The 19,580-nt window shown below is 45.1% G+C and overlaps 1 long non-coding RNA gene across 8 annotated transcripts in view; it reads right to left on the bottom strand.

The window, feature by feature from the left end:
• Positions 1-19,580, bottom strand: part of LOC130543452 (uncharacterized) — a 327,812-nt gene that overhangs the window by 235,229 nt on the left and 73,003 nt on the right. The gene's annotated exons all lie outside the window — the stretch shown is intronic.

Raw genomic sequence — 19,580 nt, 5'->3', positions numbered from 1 at the left:
AGGCTTTGCCAGCAGCTTCCTAAACCCATGTACCGGCCCCATCCAAACTCCTGCCAGGAGACATCATTACGGACAAATGACTGCCTTAACTGTACTGAGAACACATGAAAGGAAAGCCTTCCTACCCTCTCTTTTGCAAGAGTTTTGCCATTCAGACAGATTTTCAGGGTCACTTTCTAACCTGTCTCTGGAAAAAATGGTGACTATTGGATCCCCTCCTGAGTTCTTTGTTAATGGGAACAAACACTATACATCTTTATTCAAAATATAGACTGATGTCCAGTCCTAGCCCTCAGGCTTTTTGAGGAACGTCTGCTACTTTGTCCCTTGCATGTTCCCCCTACTCTTTGGCCACTCTTGAAAAAGAAATGTCCCCCCAGTTTAAGCATGCTTGGACTAATTAATTGATTCCATCTGTTTTTTCTCTGGAACTTCGACCGTGACACCAAAGGTTCCGGAACAGATTTGGTTCTTGTACTGATGACCAGGTCGCCCACAATTGCTGGAGAGCAGAGTATGGAGGGCTGAAGGAGAGGTGCACATGGCTTTTCCTTCATCTGTTTGCCTGGTTTTTATGCAACGTGCTGATTGATCCAGTATGTCAGAGGCACAGAGACATCTGAAACGGCCTAAGAAAGAGGCTAGCCTCTGCTTTGCCAGGGGATTTCCTAAACCTAGCCCTTTTCAAATCATCTGTAGAAGGGATGGGGAGGAAGGGAAGTAAACAAACTCATGAGTGCTTGTGGAATGAAAGAATAAACAGTACTGAGCAACTACCATGGGCCGGTATCTTTACCAGGTTACACATTCTTAATCCTTAGATATGCTCATAAAGAGCTAGAGTGAAGCCTGTGTCACAGATGAGGCATCTACGCCTCAGGGAAGTGAGATACCCTGCTTCAGGTCACCCAGGCATTGACCCGAACTCAGATCTGCGTCACCCTACGAGGGGCCGCTCCTACCAAGCCGCACTGGGAAATGTGCATTTCTTTGTGATGCATTTTCCAAAAATTCTGATGAGTCAAAGTTTTCAGCAGGACCCCATCAAGTCTTCAGAGGTGGGGACAATAAGTAAACATGACCAGTGCGTTATGAGCTCTCCCTGTCAGCTTCGGAGAGACAAACGTGGCCTTACGCGCACAAGCTTCCTTAATTGAGTTAGTCGCCTTTATTTGAAGTCAAATGCCCTTGATCTGAATTGACAGCAGGTTTCTGATCAAATATTACTGAGTCTGCCTCTAGGTGCGAACCCGAGTGAGCTCTTCTGTTTCCCCTTGGCTAATGCCTTGTGACTCGGGGTGCCAGAACTGAGCAGTTTGCCTCCGTCTAACGCAATGTGACAGCTAACGTCCAAAGGAGAAAACAGCTTCTCTCGGCTCTCTCCCACATTCCCCATGTTTACAGCGTGCGCATTCCAAAACCAGGCTGCAGTGAACTTTTTAACACACCAGGTGTTGCCACTTGGAAAGGTCACTTTTACATTTGCAATCTTTGCATCGCGTTCCTGCTATGGATTTGTGGAGCAGAAGGGGAAAGAGCCTCATGGTAATGTATATTCGGTCCCTCCAATACTGTGATGCGAGGGGCTGATGGAGGGAGAGGCCCCAGGCCACAGGGGCTGCAGGGGAGAGTGCCGGTGGCCAGGCTCAGTGCCGCAGGGGTTCCTGGTGCCTCTCCGCTGATGTCCAGGCAGCAGGATGGAGTCAGGACAGATTTTCTCCAGGGCGAGAGCAGTGCCCATTCCAGCCAGATTGAGATAACCTTGACAACACGAACAACGAACAGCACATCATTTTCCTGAGGATGCGTCGGTACACGGAAAGATCTCTGCCAAATCTCATCCCCTTGCCAAGGCTTCCAGGTGTTTCTTTGTGTTCGCGCAGAGAACTAACATCATTTTTTCCTTCAGTTCAGAAGAGGTGGTCCAAAGTGTTTAAGCGACAGTAGTTGCAACATGTCAGAGTGGGAATTTATTATCTCAGCCCCAATAGGTCTTAATAAGCCTTACACAACTGTTTAGGCATTTATTCTATTAACGGCTGTTCATTCTGGTGGCTTCACCTGAATATTCATGATCTTCCTATCCCCAGAGCTTCAGCGTAGCAGCTGTTTGAAACCCGCAGCAAATGTTCAAGAGAGCTCCACAAATATAAACACCCTCACAGCTGAATGTTCCAGCCCTGGCCTCACAGAGGCTAGCCATGAAACATTAATGTCGAGTGGTTTTTGGAGGGCAGCATTTACAAAACTCAAATAATCTTCTCCCTTTGGGGAGCCCTTCACTCTCACTGGGACATGGCCACGCGGACAAAGAATCGAGGAGAGCCCAGAACTGCCTTCTGCCTGGCTCCCTCCTCTAGGGGGAGGTTCTGAATAAATCCAACTGAAAGGAAAGCTAAAGCAACCTGGGGGCTGGGGTGCGGGTGGGACGTGCAGGACACACTTCTGGGGAGAGTGCTGACTTGCTTGTTTGTGAGTGAGGTGGCTGTGCAGAGAATATTTTTAGCATGAAAATATCAAAAGAGAAAGGATTGGTGGTGGTTTTCCAAAGGGATGTAACTAGGAATGACAGGATTAAATTAGCAAGAGGACGATCTGACATGAAAGTTAGTGAGATCTCCCCCTTGAGCATATGTTCCCTGCCTTTCAAGTCAGAATGCAAAGTAGAAAAAGTTCAGGCCCATCTTTATGATTGAACAAATCTCCCCCTTGGGCAAGTCACTTAACCACTTTGTGCCTCAACTTCGTTGCTTATAGCAGGAGGCGGGGGTGGGAAAGAGGTGGTGTCAAAGATGATGATTACGTGACAGCATTTTATACACCAAAAAGAGATTAATGTACTACAAATACATTCTATTGTTTTTAATTTACCCAAAACATAAAGCTAAAGATGAACAAACGTCCTTTTTTAGTCTCGTGGGAAACCAAGGTCCCTGGGACCGGCGAGATCTGCAGGGTGAACAAGGACGGGAGGCTATAATACAGTTTTCTGGAAGAGAACGAATGTGCATTGTGAAGTCATATTAACCCATATTATGGATTCAAACCCCAGCACTATGACTGAAATTTGAGCAAATCATGTCATTTTTTTTGAGCTTCAGATCCCCCAGCTATAAAATGTAAAGAGTATCTAACGTACACTTTTGTCACAAGGTTCCAGGGGGTGTGCATAGCTGCTCACCAGAGGCAGGTCGCTTCTCCCACCTTCTGCCCCTGCAGCACAGCTTGCTTGCACCCCAGCAGGTCGCCCCATGGTCCCTCTGCACTGAGCTGTGGGGATTTCAGAACCCGTAGCTGGGCGGAGGGACGAAATAGCCCTGCCACCAGCCACTGACTTCTCTAGCCAGATACCACCTCTGCAAGCCAAAAACCTGAAACCAAGAGCAGGGCAGGAGAGAAGATTCTGTCTGCTACCTTGTTTTTGTGCTGGCCGGGGGGGCTCACTCGTTCCTTATGAACTCTGTGAAGTTGAAAGGGAAGGAGGGAGGTAAAGGTTTTATTGCAAGTTTATTCCAGGAGGAGAAAATAAACCGGAACTTCTCAAGGAAGCTGGTCTTATCCCTGGCTAAGCTCCCTCCTTTGTGCCTCCCCAGAACTCACTGCATGCAGTGTCATTCTTGATTTTTTTTCTCACTCTATTTCCCTCAGTAGACAAATGCTCTCAACCTTTTATAATAAATGCCACCTTTGGATTCACATAAAAATCTCAAGTCCTCTCTGACAGGAATTTCAAAATACAAGAATTACCATGGTTAAAATCACATCGATGCAATTATAGTATCAACATGTTTTTCAAGGGGCACAAGCTTCCTCCCTGACACAACTCCCTATCCCAGGCTTGGAAAAAGTCGTAACATAATGGAGAATGACAGAACCAAACATGGCACAAATGAATTTATATAACATGCGTGAATGTTATCACAGAGGAGTAGAGCAAGTCCTTGGGAGACCGAGGAGGGGGAGTCAGCCTTGAGAAAGGGGGAAGGCTGTGGAGAGGCATCACGGCTTGAGTGGGGGGCTTCTAGATGGACAAGATGGAACAGGCGTTACAGGCAATGCGCAAGCAAAGGTCTAAAGGAAGGAAATGGAGGAGGCAGCAAAGAAGTGGCAAAAAGTTCTTTGTGGTCGACGTGGTTTAGTAGGGAGCAGAGGCCAAGTGGGCCCCTTATGTGGTGCTGGATGAAATATTGTAGGCAGGGGTGGGGTAGCAGCATCGGGATTTTATTTCAGAAGGAAAATGCATGCATTTTGTGATAAAAGAACTGAGTTGGGGAGACCATAGATTGGGGAAGCTTATGCATTTACTTAACCCTCCTGATAACTGTACAGGGGAGCTATGATTTCTCTAAAAGGCAAGGAGCTCACAACTTGCTTTTTTGCTGACAAGTGGCAGAGCTGGGACTCAAACCTAGGCCCTGTGATTTCAATCCCAGATGCTTTTAACTTCTTATTATAACACTTTAGCTACTACAACCACAGAATGCAGACACCAACTTGGTCTCAGGGGTTCTTAACCTTTCTTGTGCTGTGGACCCAACAAAACAGTCTAGTGAAGTCTATGAAACTCTTGTCAGAATAATTTTTTTAATGCATAAAACAAAATGCATCAAACGACCAAAGACACTAATAATACTGACATCTAGTTATCAGAATATTTAAAACACTGTGCTCTGGGAATATAAGTGCTTCTTTATTAATGCAACAAGAAGAAAGTTCTAGGGGCACCTGGGTGGCTCAGTCATTAAGCATCTGACTTCAGCTCAGGTCATGATCTCCAGGTCCTGGGATCGAGCCCCACATTGGGGTCCCCACTCAGTGGGGAGTCTGCTTGTCCCTCTTCCTCTGCCCCTCCCCCCACTCATGCTTGCTCGCTCTTTCTAATAAATAAATAAAATAAAATAAAAAAAGAAAAAGAAAAAGAAGGAAGTTCTATCAGAGAAACTAATGACTACCAGAATTTCAAAATAATGTATATGTAAATAATGTTTTGAGACACCTTCAACAACTGCAATTCCATATGAAAAACTCTGTGATTTCTATTAGGGACATAGTCATGGGTTTTGCTAAGATGACTGTGATTTGCCTATAATCATAATTACTAAAAAGGACAAGTTTCAGTTATAGATTAGTGAACAGAAAAGTGTAATTTTTCCCACCCAAATTCACAAATCCCTGAGTAATACCCATGGACCCTGGCTAAGAACCCCAGGACATGTTTCAAATTTGAGATAATCTGTAACAGTGATTTCTAAAATATTGAGGAATGGGGTCCTTTTCTTCAAATAGGCTAAGAAACAGAATTTCAATGGTGGAAGAACTCAGTGCAGAAGAACTCTGAAGCAGAGTAGCAAGAACTTGGAGACCCACCCTCTGGGGTTCCTCACCATGTCCCTGAGGCCCAGGCACCCCCAGTGGGACAGGCTCCTGAGGGATCTCCACAGAACCTCAGGGTTCCCCAGAAAATACTTTGCTGTTGTTTCCCAACACGTGTCAGCAGGGCTCAGCTTTCTCAAGACAGAGGTCTGCAAAGTTTCCTGGTGATAATAACCCTTTCCAGAATCCACATTGCCAACCCACTCTCAGGAAACCTTGTTTTTTAAAGGAAAGTTTCTGAGCAAATGTGGATCCCCAGCAATATTCCAGGCTCAGCATTGTTCATGCATAGGCCACTCCCAGTGAACAGTAACGGTTTCAGGCTAATAAGGAAATAATCCATTTTCAGCAGATGAAAGAAGGGGGATCAGAAAGGTAACGTGAGCCCAGGGTAATAGCAGTGCCAAAAACTTATAATGGAAACTATCTAAAGAATCCAAGACCCTTTGTTAGATATGAATGATTTCTTTTTTCTGGTGAAAAGTGTATGAAGAACTTGAGAAGAAAGGCCTGAGTGGGTTTTATGAAACAACCTCTGTGTGGGGAAGAAGGGCTTGAGTTTAGGGTTGCAGCCTCACTATACCCTCAGGTTATGCAACAGGGAGGGAGTTGAAAGACGGTCAAACCACCACAATGTGATGTGCTCTGTCTTTGAACTCTTTCCTCTGGGTTTTAAATGTAAGTCCATACCTGTTTCCCTGCAATACCTCCCCGACTAGGTGTGTAAAATACAGCAGAGACAGAGACAAACTTAATTAAGGAAGAATTCTGTCAGGGATGCTATACGCACCTGGCACTGTCCACTCCGAGTGCCAAAATCTCTACCGTAATAATCAGGAAGAATCTGTCTACTCAAGATACTTAAGTACAACAATGCGCTAAGATTTTTTAAAAGCATTGTATACATATACACAATGTGTATATATATATATATATATATATATATATATATATATACAATGGATTTCATTGTAAATGTTCAATCTTCTTCTGAAATAAGTACTAGAATCCGTTGGCTCTACTACCAAAATGAAAAAGGCCTATAAATGATATATGGTAGGTTGTGGTATCAGTTTGTAGTTATTTCCATTCATTCATTCATTCATTCATTCATTCATTCATGGTTGATGGACTAAACTAGGTGCCAGGACAAGACATGGGCCTGCATCCCTCCACGGGACACGTCTTCTAGAGAGGAGACAGATATTAAACCAGTACTTATTCAGTTCCTCCCAGAAGACCTGATTCTCGCTCTTCAGTGTGACTGAGAATCACCAAGGAAGGTTGTTAAAAATACATATTCCTGATTCAGCAAACCTGAAGTGGGGCTGAGGAATTAGCATTTTTAACGAGAGCACCGCAGAGAGCCCAAGGCAGGTGTTTGGCAGGCCTTGAAGAGCTGTTGCAGCTACCCAGGCTACAGAACAGCCCTGCTCCCTGGGTCCCCACGCCCTCGTCCCACACTCTGCACGCAGAAATGCCCTTTGCTTGCTTCAGACCCCTTACACATAAGCCTTAGTCTTTGCCACACGCTTCCGTCGAGCTTAGCCTTTAAATACTAGGTCCTAAGGGTTATTCAATAATTTATTTCTAGAGAAAATTCTGATTCCCTCCAACACACTCTGAAAATACCTGCAGCGTACTGCTGCAGCTCCCTGTCTCTCTAACCTGAACCATCTGTACCACCGCCCCCCCCCCCCCATTTTTAGGCAGCTGCATTGCTTCCACATTCTGTGAGCTTCAGCAGCAGGCAGCAGGTTTCACACCTCTTTGAGCACTAATGGTGACATTCTGCTTGCAAAGTGCTCCAGTGCTTCCAATGCTCTGTAATACCCCACTCAGCCCGGTATTATCCCAGGGCATGACTGTTTGACCTCCTCATGCCTCATATCTCACACACACACACACACACACACACACACACACACACACCATGTGCATATAAATAGGTTTGCATATAAAATCTATCTAAATAGGGGTGCCTGGGTGGCTGAGTTGGTTAAGCATCTGCCTTCAGCTCAAGTCACGATCCCAGGGTCCTGGGATCGAGTCCTGCCATCAGGCTCCCTGCTCAGTGGGGAGCCTGCTTCTCCCTCTCCCTCTGCTGCTCTCTCTCTCTCTCTGTGTCAAATAAAAAAATAAAATCTTATAAGAAGTAGGAAGATCGGTAGGAGAAGAAAGAGAAGAATGAAGGGGGGTCAACAGAAGGGGGAATGAACCATGAGAAACTATGGACTCTGGGAAACAAACTGAGGGCTTCAGAGGGAAGGGGGGTCGGGGAATGGGATAGGCCCGTGATGGGTAGTAAGGAGGGCACGTATTGCATGGTGCACTGGGTGTTATACGCAAGTAATGAATCATGGAACTTTACAGCAAAAACTAGGGATGTACTGTATGGTGACTAACATAATATAATAAAAAATTATTATAAAAAAATAAAATCTTTTAGAAAAAGAAAAATAAGTAAAATCTATCTAAATAAATGCTGCCATTTCCTTAATGTTACCAAAATGTCTTAATTTCCAAACTCTCAACTATAAACTATATCCAGCTAGTAATCCATGCAAGAATTTGGCTCCAATCAATTCTATTTCTATAAAGGCACCTCAAAGTGAAGAACTCCAGTCTCCAAATGCAATGGCCTTTTCTCTTCCCGTAAGTGATAGTGTGAGGATCATCCTGGATGTGACACCTGCCTGGCCCGTGCTGTGACTCAGCCCATAATTCCCACAAATTAGAGCAAGACCAGCTTTTATCTTTCTCTGAAGCACAAATTGTTGCTGTGGAATCATCTCTGAACCAATTAACTGTATCCCTGTGGATTCTGAGCATAACACTTTTTAAAGTTAGTCCTTATATTTTTTATTTCTTCTTAATATGGTAATACCTTACTAATAAAAAATTAATTGCTTAGGGCTGAGCTAAATTAGTGAAAAGTATGGATTATAAATTATGTCTTCCCTGAGCAGTTTTGTTACTATAAAATACAACTAGATTAAATAAGTGTTGCCAAGTAGAAGGCATGCTGCCCTGCCCTGTTTTAATGAGTAGATGAGACTAATTTGTAATTAGCATGTGAAGGCTGGTAAATTGCTTTTTAAAATGTTCTTAGCATAGGAAGCACATGCTTCCACAGCACACATCACGGGCGTTACCCAAAGCTGGCTCTATGAATAATCAATAAGGGTGTTATAGCAGATTGAAGCACTGGATAATTTTTTGAGGTCCATTTCATCCCAAAACATCCACAATCCTCTGATTAACTGAATTTAATGCATTTTTTGGTGAAATTCTTTTTTTTTAAAGATTGTTTATTCATTTGATAGAGAGACAGGGAGAGAGAGCGAGAACATGAGCAGGGGGGAGGCGCAGAGGGAGAGGGAGAAGCAGGCTTCCCACTGAGCATGGAGCTCAATGTAGGACTCGATCCCAGGACCCCAGGATCATGACCTGAGCCAAAGGCAGACGCTTAACTGACTGAACCACCCAGGTGCTCCTTTTTTGGTGAAATTCTTTTATAAATTATCATAAATTCCAAATTAGTGCTCATAAAGCTCAAATTGATAGATTTTGCTAAATCCAATTATTCTATCATTTCCCGATTTTCATAGGAAAGTTAGTATTTGGTGCCCCGTTAAGAGTGTCATGTTCTGTGACATCTAACTGGGAAAAAAGGAGGAAATTTCACTCCAGAGATGGGGAGTGGCACAAGAACAAAATTAACAATTGACGTTTGATCATAATAATAACTATTTACTTTCAAATGTACTGAATCTTTTTGCCTTAACAGTTATTCTGTGCAGTAAGGATAGTTATTGTTAATAACACTGGGTTAAAGAAAGAGAGCTCAAGGATCTATGAGGTCTTTCAGGATTAGAATTCAGGTCTTCCAATTCCAGAGTCTACCTGAAATGTCCTAGAAGTTCAATATATATTGGTTTAATGAATGAGAGAATTGACCATCAGTCAATAAATAAAAATAATTCGAGATAACCTATTTAATTAAAAGAAAGCACTTGAAGGCAAAGCAAGTCAATCATTCAAACATCTTTCAGATACTGAGGAATGCAAGAATCCTATCAGGATACATACCCAGGGCTGACCATACAATTTGCGGGGCCTGGTGCAGGGCCCCGTGCTCAAACTCATTAGAGATTTTAAGGGGACAGCAGAGTATTAAACCAAGCACAGAGCCTTTCTAAGAACAGGGGGGCCCTGTGTAACTATACAGACCCCACACCTGTCGAGCCAACCTTTCACATCATGTTTCAAAGCTGAGGGTGCTGGTTCTCGGTGGGAATGGTACCATCCTCTAGACAGCATTTTGGACACTGGTGAGTGGGGAGGTTCTTGGCTGGCACAGTGAGTGGAGGCCCAGCTGGTACGTAGCAGGCACAGGCCTAAGACTCCGGAGACGCTCAATGTCAGGGGCAGGCTGGCACTACAAAGAATCTTCCTGCGTCTCACAGAACTTTTGAACATCCCACTTGATATTCACATGGTGAAAAGCCTGTTTACAATTATCTGAGCTTATTATTTGTTTTACACATCCCGGATTTTCCAGTATGGGACTACTCTGTCAATTCTGGAAACACTGCACTCTGCCTGTTAGAAATTTTATCATTAAAAACAGTGTCATCAATAATGGCAGCACATCGTTCAGCGGGTCTCGTGGAAGTATGTACAAGCATCTGACCCCTCAGTTTTGTCTTCTAGTAGAGTCCTAGCCATGCTGTTACCTAAGGGCACACAAATGATGTTATCATCAATTACTTTCCTTGCGTATTACAGTCAGAGCATTAGTTTTTTTCTAATTGGTTGGGGGTAGGTCATACTATGGGAGCATTTCATGTCGTGCTGGCAAAAGGGGATTTTAAACTATTTGTTACATAAAATGGCTTTGGGTATGAAAGAGCTGAGAACCTAAGCTTAGAGGCATAAGATTACAAAATGTTTCAGCTGGAAGGAATTTGAGGGATTATCTACTTCATTGACAGATAAGGAAATTGAGGCTGAAATAGATTATATATCTTGCCTAAGGTCACCCGGTGAGTATTGGCAGTGCCAGGACCTGAACCTATGCTCATTTCCAGGACTGTATAAAGTAATTAATTCCTTCCTTCTTCCCTTCCTCCTTTCCTTCCTTCCTTCTTTCCTTCCTTCCTTCCTTCCTTCCTTCCTTCCTTCCTTCCTTCCTTCTTTCCAACAAACACAGCTGTGCCCTTACTGCCAGGCATTAGGGTGGGTCCCGACACGGAGATGTCTAAGACACAGGTTCTGCCCTTAAGAAGACCATGGACTGGCTGGAATGAACAGAGCAGAACCCAGATATGGTACAACACGCCTTGGAGCAGACCTGTGTTCAAATCATGACAGGGGGCAACTGACTGTCTTTCCGGGGGATGGAAGGCTTCCCAGCAAAGGTGGGATTTGAATCTTGAGACGGGAGAAAGGCATTGCTCTTCAGGGACAAGGTAACCCTGATTCTAAGCCGTTGCACAGAGCAGACAGAGACACGGTGGTGAAGCAGGGCCATCTGTAATCAGATATTGACTGTCCACAGCCCTTAATGTCAAAGAGTATTTTCCAGAAGCATAGAGTCGGTCATTATCCTGCCAAATACAGCCAAGCAGAGAGCAGAGCTGGCGCAGAGGCCTGGGGACTCCCTGAGGTCATCAGGGAGAGAGGAAATGAAGGGGGAAGCCTCCATACTGCTTTGTGGGTGACGAGGGCTCTGTGGGCACCGGCCAGAGTGCAAGCTAAGAAAATAGCTCGTTGATTGCTGAAGTGATTAAGTGGATCACCTTATTGATTCTCACCTAGCTCGGAACAGACCTCAATAACCAACATCAAGTGCTTTAATAAGAGCAAAGGAAAGATTTACTGGATGCGAGTGCTTTTCATTAGAAAGGACTAAGGGGAAATAAAACCCGCTGACCCACCGGTGAGGGGCCTCGGCATGGCTTCCAGCCTGGTGACTGCCAGCCAGACAGGAAAGTGAGTAAGAGGAAGTCAAATGAGACAGCCTCTGGGCTCATGCTTATCAGAAGTGCTAGAAAAGACTCTCCACAGATTGCCAGATTGTCTGCTTCGCTTCTCCTCTTCCTCTCCACACTGCAAACCCGACCACCTGGGAAGCTGGGAGATAGGCAAAGTGGCTGCCGCTTCTGAAGCCCCAAACCAGCCACCAGCTTGGCACTATCTCCCATCCTCACCTCAACCCTACAAGAAATGAATTATTTTCTCCCAATTACAAGGGAGGAAACTAAAACCCATGAAGGGACTCTGAAGGGCTGGGGCTAGGATTAGAACCCAGGTCTCTCCAGCAGCAAGGTCTCTGTGCTTGAAATTTTTCTCTTAGAAACAGGACTTGGTGGGCACCTATTTTTCCTTTCAAGGCTTTGGGTTGAATTCACTCCACCCTGCATAAGCTGACCAAATTGTAATTTCAATGGAGCAATTACCATATGTGAGATACCAGTAAAATATCATGCCATTTGGTCTTTGCAACCAGCTTAGGAGGTCATCCTACTATTACTATCCCCGTTTTAGAGATGAGTTAACCGAGGCTGGGAGAGAGTTATTCAGGTAGCATGTGGCAAAGTGAGACCTTGAACACAACAGTATCAGATTCCAGATCCCAGGCTTTAATCAACTACATCCTAGATGTCTCTCGAAGAAAAGGATAATTGAAAGGTATAGCTGGGCAATCTAAGTAGACACAGAAAGGACTCAGGGAATGCGTCCATTCCTTAGAATATCTGACAAATATTTATTGAGCTCCTACTTCATCTCCAGCATCTTTCTAAATGCAAGGGATACAGTGATGATCATATGAATGACATTCTTTTGGGGGCAGCTTATTATAAATGAAGGACAGATAAGATAAACCAGAAAAGTCCTGATAGGCATGTGTATGGTCAAGAAAATAAAACAGGGCATGGTGGATGGACTGACTTTCTACTGAGTGGTCAGGGAAGTGTCACCTGAGAAACTTGCTTGTAAGCTGAGGCTTCAAGGACAAGAAGGTTGTAACCATGCCAGAGTCTAGCTGAAAGATTCTAGGTGGTCAAAATGGCGAGTGCAGAGACAGAAGGCAGGAAGGACACTGGTGCACCCACAGAAGAGGAGAAGTCCACTGTGATCAGAACACACTGAGGGAGGGAGGACTAGCTCAAGACGAGGTATGAAAGGAGGGGTAGCAGGTCTCCTGCGCCTGGCAGGCCATTGTAGGGAATTGGACTTTAAGAAAGAGGGAAAGATATGAAAGTGTTTTAAGCACTTAAAATGATTTGCATTTTAGAAACATAATTTGGGCTGCTGTTTGGATGGGTCACGAGACGAGTGGGAGGCTTTTGCAGGAGTCCAGCTGAAGCAGAAGTGTTGGCTTGGAGTCAGTGCAAGCAGGAGATGTAAAGAAGTGGACACATCCTAAAACTGTTTTGAGGGAGAGCTGACCTTGCTGGCCACCTTACACTTTTATAAAAAGACCAGAGATGGGGTGCCTGGGTGGCTCAGTTGGTTAAGCATCCGCTTTTGGCTCGGGTCATGATCCCAGGATCCTGGGATTAAGCTCCAGGTCAGGCTCCCTGCTCAGCAGGGAGTCTGCTTTTCCTTCTCCCTCTGCCCCTCCCCCCTCGCTCATGCTTTCTCTCTCTCAAATATATAAATAAAATCTTTTAAAAATACAGGACAAGAGCTGCTACTTTTTTGACACCCTGGATGGTGCCTCCTGCCAGCTGCTCTCATTATGTTTTGACTGGCTTCTGCCAAGTGAGACTATGAAAACTTGACCGAACTAACAGAATGTGATGCCATCATCTCCTCTGCTCACCCCAGGAGAGGGTTTCATGAAGTTTCATGAAAAACAATGCCTGCCAGGAAGCCAAACAACTCCCCTGACCACTGCTCACTGTGGCCCAGACAGAAGAGAAAACCCACCGGCAGGGAATTCCTTGCTTTTCTAAACCAGGCCCAGTGACAGTTTGTCCTGTCCACTGTAGTCAATGTGGCAGTTAGTTCAGAAGAAAGAGAACACGACAGGAACTAGGAGAGACCCAGGGTCACTGTGCTACCTCATGTATTTGAAAGCAACTATGGAGTGGTGGTTGGTATTCCTCACGGTGTGCAAGTGGAAATATGAGGGAGGTCTGTCTACCCCCAACAGGTTGAAGTGCCCATTCTAGAAATCAGGGAAAATTCATCCAAAGGATAGTGAAGAATTTGACAGCAAAGTGTTCCTTCGTGTCATGTTCTCAGGAGGGAAGCCAGCCGGTAACATGTGATTGTCTCCAGGTCTGACTCCAGGAGACAGAAGGTTGGGCACAAGGTGAACCGTCAGGAGACAAAAGAAATCAAGGGAACCCTAGAGAAGATGGGCCTTGTACCTAATTGATCTGACAGAGCACTGCCCACTCCATTGCGGCCACCCTCCCATGTGGGACTGCATTTGCGTTTAAGGGCACCAGATGCCATCTATCAAGGAAAGTGTTTAAGCAGGAAGGAGAACATGTCTGTCAGTCTGAGCGAGTGGCTCTGGAAGCCCAAACACCATGTCAGAGCCTCAGGATTAAAAATATATATATATATCTAGCCTAAATCTAAAGGAATTTTGTTTGTCAAACACGGGAAGGGAGTAAAGGGCTTATGACAATGGCCCCTCCTGACTTTGGGTGGGTTAACTGTATTCAGAGAAAAAATGCTGTGCGCTCTGGGGAACTTCATAAAAAATGACAATGGAATTATCTCAGTACTTGGTTTTGCTTTCTTCCTAAAGATAGGAGAAAAGATGTTCATTCCTTTTTTTTTTTTTTTTAAGATTTTGTTTATCTATTTGATAGAGACAGCCAGCAAGAGAGGGAACACAAGCAGGGGGAGTGGGAGAGAAAGAAGCAGGCTCCCAGTGGAGCAGGGAGCCGGATGCAGGGCTCCATCCCAGGACCCTGGGATCACTTGCTGAGCCGAAGGCAAATGCTTAGCGACTGAACGACCCAGGCGCCCCAAGATGTTCATTCCTTAATCAACAAACATTTATTTTGTACCTATCACTTGTCCATCATTCTGCTAAGAATAATATAAAAACAAGACAGGCACACCATTCCTACCCTCATGGACTTTATAATCCAGTTCGGTTTCTGGTCTTTTTAGATATTGACAGTTTGGGGACAAAAGAGTAAATTCAATTTAATTCAACGAACCTATATTGACCTCTTATTCTGAGTAAAGTAATATAAAGACAACTTATTCATTCAATAAACATTAATAAAAGGACATGTGTGATAAACTGTATACGTTTTGGGAGATACATAGTTGATTTAGATCTGGTAGCTGACTCAAGGGGCCCCCAGAGTGGGAGGGATGATAAGATGTGTATATAGATATAACTAAAGCCAATGCTAGAAAATGATAAACAGCATTGAAAAAGAGAAGTTCAGATAAAGAACTTTAACAGGAAGGATGAGGGGAAGACTAACTCTGGGAGATGGGCAAGATCTATTCTCTGCCTCAGTTTCCCAATTCATTCATTTACTTAACAAATATGACTTGAATTCTTGCCACATTCCAGACATTGTTCGGGGTTAGAATGAAAATCAGACTAGAAAGGAGATACCTGCCAATTCACCAGGATATACACCTTAATCCAGGTAGGGAGAAGGTGCGGCGGGGGAGCAGCGGAGGGAACTTCCAAGGAAGGTTTTAGCTCTAGGTGAGTTGTCCCCGGGTGTGAAAGAAAAGTGAACATCTCAGGAGATAGAAGAGGGAGGACCAGTGTTCCAGGCAGAGTCACTACAAAGACTCTCAAGCGGGAGATGCAGAGGGAGTTCAGGGTGCGTGTGTGAGGCAGGGGAGGAGGCCAAGGGAGCCGCCGCTAGTGTTCCCCATGAAATGGGAAGGGAGGTTAACACCTGAGGGGTGGAGGTAGAATGGTCTAGGGAGACTGAAATGGCAGGTTATGCTCTGGAAAGCTGCTTCGAGAATGTAGGAAGATATTATTAAAGAACAAGCCAAAGACAGCTCTGAAGGAGAAACCACAAACATAGCATAAATTCCACATAGTACTGCAAAATACTCAAACAGCTTAGTAGTCTGGGCCTAAAAGTAGAGGGAACACCTCACTGGACAGACACACCGTGTGCATGTGCAAGGGAACAGGGCTCTTAGGAAGACCTCAAACAATCGACCACAGGGTCTAGCTTGATGGGCTGAAAGAAAATGGTCAAGTCATTGGAGTAGGAATGGTAGATGGCTTCCATCTCAGTTGTCAGCTCTAATTGAAGGAATCCTGTGCGGAGAAGGATTTCAAAGTTACCTCTGTGCTCAGTAGGAAAGAGGGCATGATCGGTCAGGAATGTTCCCCATGGGCCCAGAAAGATCAGCCACCCCCATGCCAGGTGTTCGCCATCTTGGGACTGGAGGCCAGATGAGGCTGGGAGAGAAAAGGAGTCAGAGAGCTGGGAGGAGGGGACGTCAGAGAGGGAGATGTGGGGACCTGGGGTTGCCAAGGTGTAATTCTCCCTGGAGCCTTCAGGGCCTAGACCTTGGCCATGGGAAGGTTTGGCTGAATAGAGGATAAGGCACAGTCTAGTGTTCAAAGACCTGATCACTGCTGCTTTTGTCTCACTGGAAAAGAGAAGTGTCTTCAGGAAAAAAAAATAATAATAAAATAAAGACACTGTGCCTTAAGAGAAGGAGATGGATGACTGAAAGAGCACTTGGCCCTTACAGTGGAAACGGAGGAGAGCATGGGAAAGCCTCGCTTCTGTACTGTCATCAGCCTCACTTTGAACAAGCCAAAGAAAGTAGGGGCATGCCACAGCTGTGGGCCTCCTCCACACTCAGGGCTCACGCTGACCATGTGAACTCTGCAGGGGAAATCAGCCATTGACCACCTGCAGCAGGGCGAGCAGGGAGTGACCCAACCACCTCTCCTCCAATGACCTGATGCCGTGATTTTTTTTAAATCATGGTGAGAACACTGAACACGAGATCTATGCTCTTAACAAATGTTTAAGTGTAAAATACAGTATTATTGACTATGGGTACAATGTCATACAGCAGATCTCTAGAACTTTCCCACTTCATTAACTGAAATTTAATGCCCTCTTTTTGTAAGACTCTTCTAGTAAGCCCCTTTTTCTCTTGCCTCCCCCAACCCCTGGCAATGGCACTCTTTGTTTTTTAATATTTTATTTATTTATTTGAGAGAGAGATAGAGTGAGAGAGAGCATGAGAGGGGAGAGGGTCAGAGGGAGAAGCAGACTCCCCACTGAGCTGGAAGCCTGATGCGGGACTCAATCCTAGGACTTCAAGATCATGACCTGAGCTGAAGGCAGTCGCTTAACCAACTGAGCCACCCAGGTGCCCCAAAGGCACTCTTTGACTCCATGAAATTTGGCTATTTTGGATACCTCATGTAAGTGGGAGCACGCGGTATTTGTCTTTCTGTGACTGGCTTTTTTCACTTAGCTTAATGTCTGTCCTCAAGTTTCCTCCATGTTATCACATACTGCAGAACTTCCTTCTTTTTTAAGGCTGAATAATATCCCATGGCATCTACATAGCACATTCGCTTTATCTATTCATCTGTCGACGGACACTTTGGTTGTTCTCACATCTTGGCTCTTGTGAATAATGCTTCTGTGAGCACGGGAGTGTAAATACCTCTTCAAGATCCTGACTGCGATTTTTTTGGATAAATACCCAGAAATAGAATTGCTGAATCATATGATAGTTCTATTTTTAACTTTTTGAGGAGCCCCCATACCGTTTTCCATAGCAACTGCGCCACTTTGCATTCCCACCAATAGTGCACGAGGGTTCCAATTTCCCCACATCCCCACCTCTATCTCTTTCCGGGCTCTGGAATGACAGTGTCTCAGGAGGGTCTCAGGGAAAGACCATCCCCTCCTCACCGACTCAGGGCCACTGTGGAGGGCTGAGCCCACAGTTCTCCAGGCTTCCCAGTTTGCCAGCTTGCCTCGTGGGTAAATGTAGAGAAGGAACTGGAATGAATTCGTGGCCCTAAAGAGCATGTCTAAAAGGGTTTGTCCAAAAAAGAGTTAATGACTGCTTCTCTGCGGGAAACCCTAAAGAAAGGAGTGTTCTGAAGTGTAGAACATTCGCTTTTACGGTAGGTGGTGTTATTGTTACATGTTCATACAGACAGTGCTAATTAACAATCCTAAAGGCCACATCATTAAATTATTTCTCAACTTAAAACCCTGCAATGTTTAATGCACCCCAGCAATTCAATTATATCTAAAACACTAGCCTGAGCGCCAGGCATCATTCTGTGGCTGACAAAGTGCAAGTTGCTCTTAAGAGCAGGTGAGGCTTGAGAAAGAAAGAAAAGCGTCTGACGGGCTGCTCCCCTGGCCCTCACTCTGACACATACTCTACATAGTGAAACAACAATAATCTTCAAAGAAAATTGAAAGCGGACCCGATCTTTGCCAGAGAGATAAAACGTGGACTACCAATTGTTTCGTATGCACAGATATGAAGAATCCAAGCATATTTTCCTAAAGATCTCACCTGAAAAATCAAATCATTGCCCTCACATCTGTGTAAGGTCCATTGGGAATGGAATGGGATTTTCCTCTGGGTTCTGCCACCCACTCTTTGTCATTCTTAACCACTGAAAATTGCATTTTGGGTTTGAACTTGGGCAATGTCATGGCTTTGGGCTGGGCTTTGCCTGGGTGTATATCACAGTCAGCACAGAGCACTTCGAAGAGCACACAAAGCCTCTTTGTCTCCCACCCAGTGAAATATCTTCAGTACAGAGTGCAGCGAGAAAGGGCTTCGATCCAGCCTAAACACACACACACACACACACACACACACACACACACACACACACACACGGGCTCTTACCCTTCCCTACCAGCCCCAGCCTGATCTTCTTTGTAGTGAGACAGTTCTCTGCACAGGCGCAGAGCCTGGTTCCGCTGGCCAAGTGGCCTCAGTCTTCTGGACAAGATTTGGCAGACAATACCATGACAGAACCTCCCGCTTGGAAAATGCTGGTGCCGAGGACGCATCTGGGAGCAGCACATATGTGATTCCACTGGTTTTCACACAAAGAGGCAGACTGTGCCAGTGGCCAGCTGGGCACTCATCTGCAGCCATGGAAGCAGGAGTGAGGGAACAAACCGCTGAGTCTCCTCGCATGGTCTCCCCAAATACCCTGTGTCTGCACAAACCATTTCCTCATTACTCTCCTTCCTAACGCTATGCCAACAATATCCTTCGAGAAGGCTCTACTAAACTCTACAAAACCAGGAGACATGTATCTCCTTAGTCCATACCACCAATCACAGTGCCTTACACACTGCATACTTTCAATAAGGTTTGTTGAATGGAGGGATGGAGGGATGGAAGAATAAAGCAAGCCAAGATGCTGTTACCCCTCTCTAAAAGACCTGAGTCCTCTCTCTGACAGCCTCAATCTGGACTCCTGGTCTCCAGAGAGGTAGTACAGGCTGGGGTTAGCCGGGCCAGCAATGCCCTTGTAGTGTTGCCAGTCCTCATTCTCTCACCCACGGCAGACATCACTAACAGGCCCTAGTATTCTTGCCAACAGATTCAAGACCTTTCCTCTCAATTTTCCTCACTAGTGGCCAGGCCGGTACTACTTAGCATCAGACGGGATGCAACCAAATTTCTGTCCCAGGGGTAGAATATTGGCTTTGGGGTCTGAGACCACTGTTAGACCCTGATTCAATCATTTTCTTACTGTGAGACCTGGAGAAAACTACTTAAAGTAAGATACCACAAAATGAACCATTTAGGGTTGTTGGTGGTGTTGTTGTTTTTAATCTGTATAAAGGAAGATAAAGAACTGAATTCATAAGGTTCCTGTGGAGATTAATGGGAAAATTTAGTAAGCCCCTGACATAGTAGGTGCTCAATAATCATGAGCTGTTTTTATCCAGAGACTGTTTATGGATTATCAAGTCCCTCAATCCTGTGGAAGGTTTTTTCCATCATTGTTAAATTCATTGCTCAGCTGCATCTCTCCCCAGTGGATGACGGAGAAAAGGCGGTACGTGAATTCAGACTGCCTCGGTGGCAGAGAGCAGGACTTGCAGGGACTGGGGAACAACGGTCTCTAGTTCAGCTAGCCTAGAACAATTCAGACAGGCATTGCGTGGAGACACAACAGTAAAGTGAACAGATCTAGAAGTAAGGGGACCTGGGTTCTA

This window comes from Ursus arctos, unplaced genomic scaffold (assembly GCF_023065955.2).
Source record: "Ursus arctos isolate Adak ecotype North America unplaced genomic scaffold, UrsArc2.0 scaffold_12, whole genome shotgun sequence".
NCBI classification, from domain to species: Eukaryota; Metazoa; Chordata; class Mammalia; order Carnivora; family Ursidae; genus Ursus; species Ursus arctos.
Note: the sequence above shows the minus strand (reverse complement) of the source record. Positions and strands in the feature narration are given on the sequence as shown.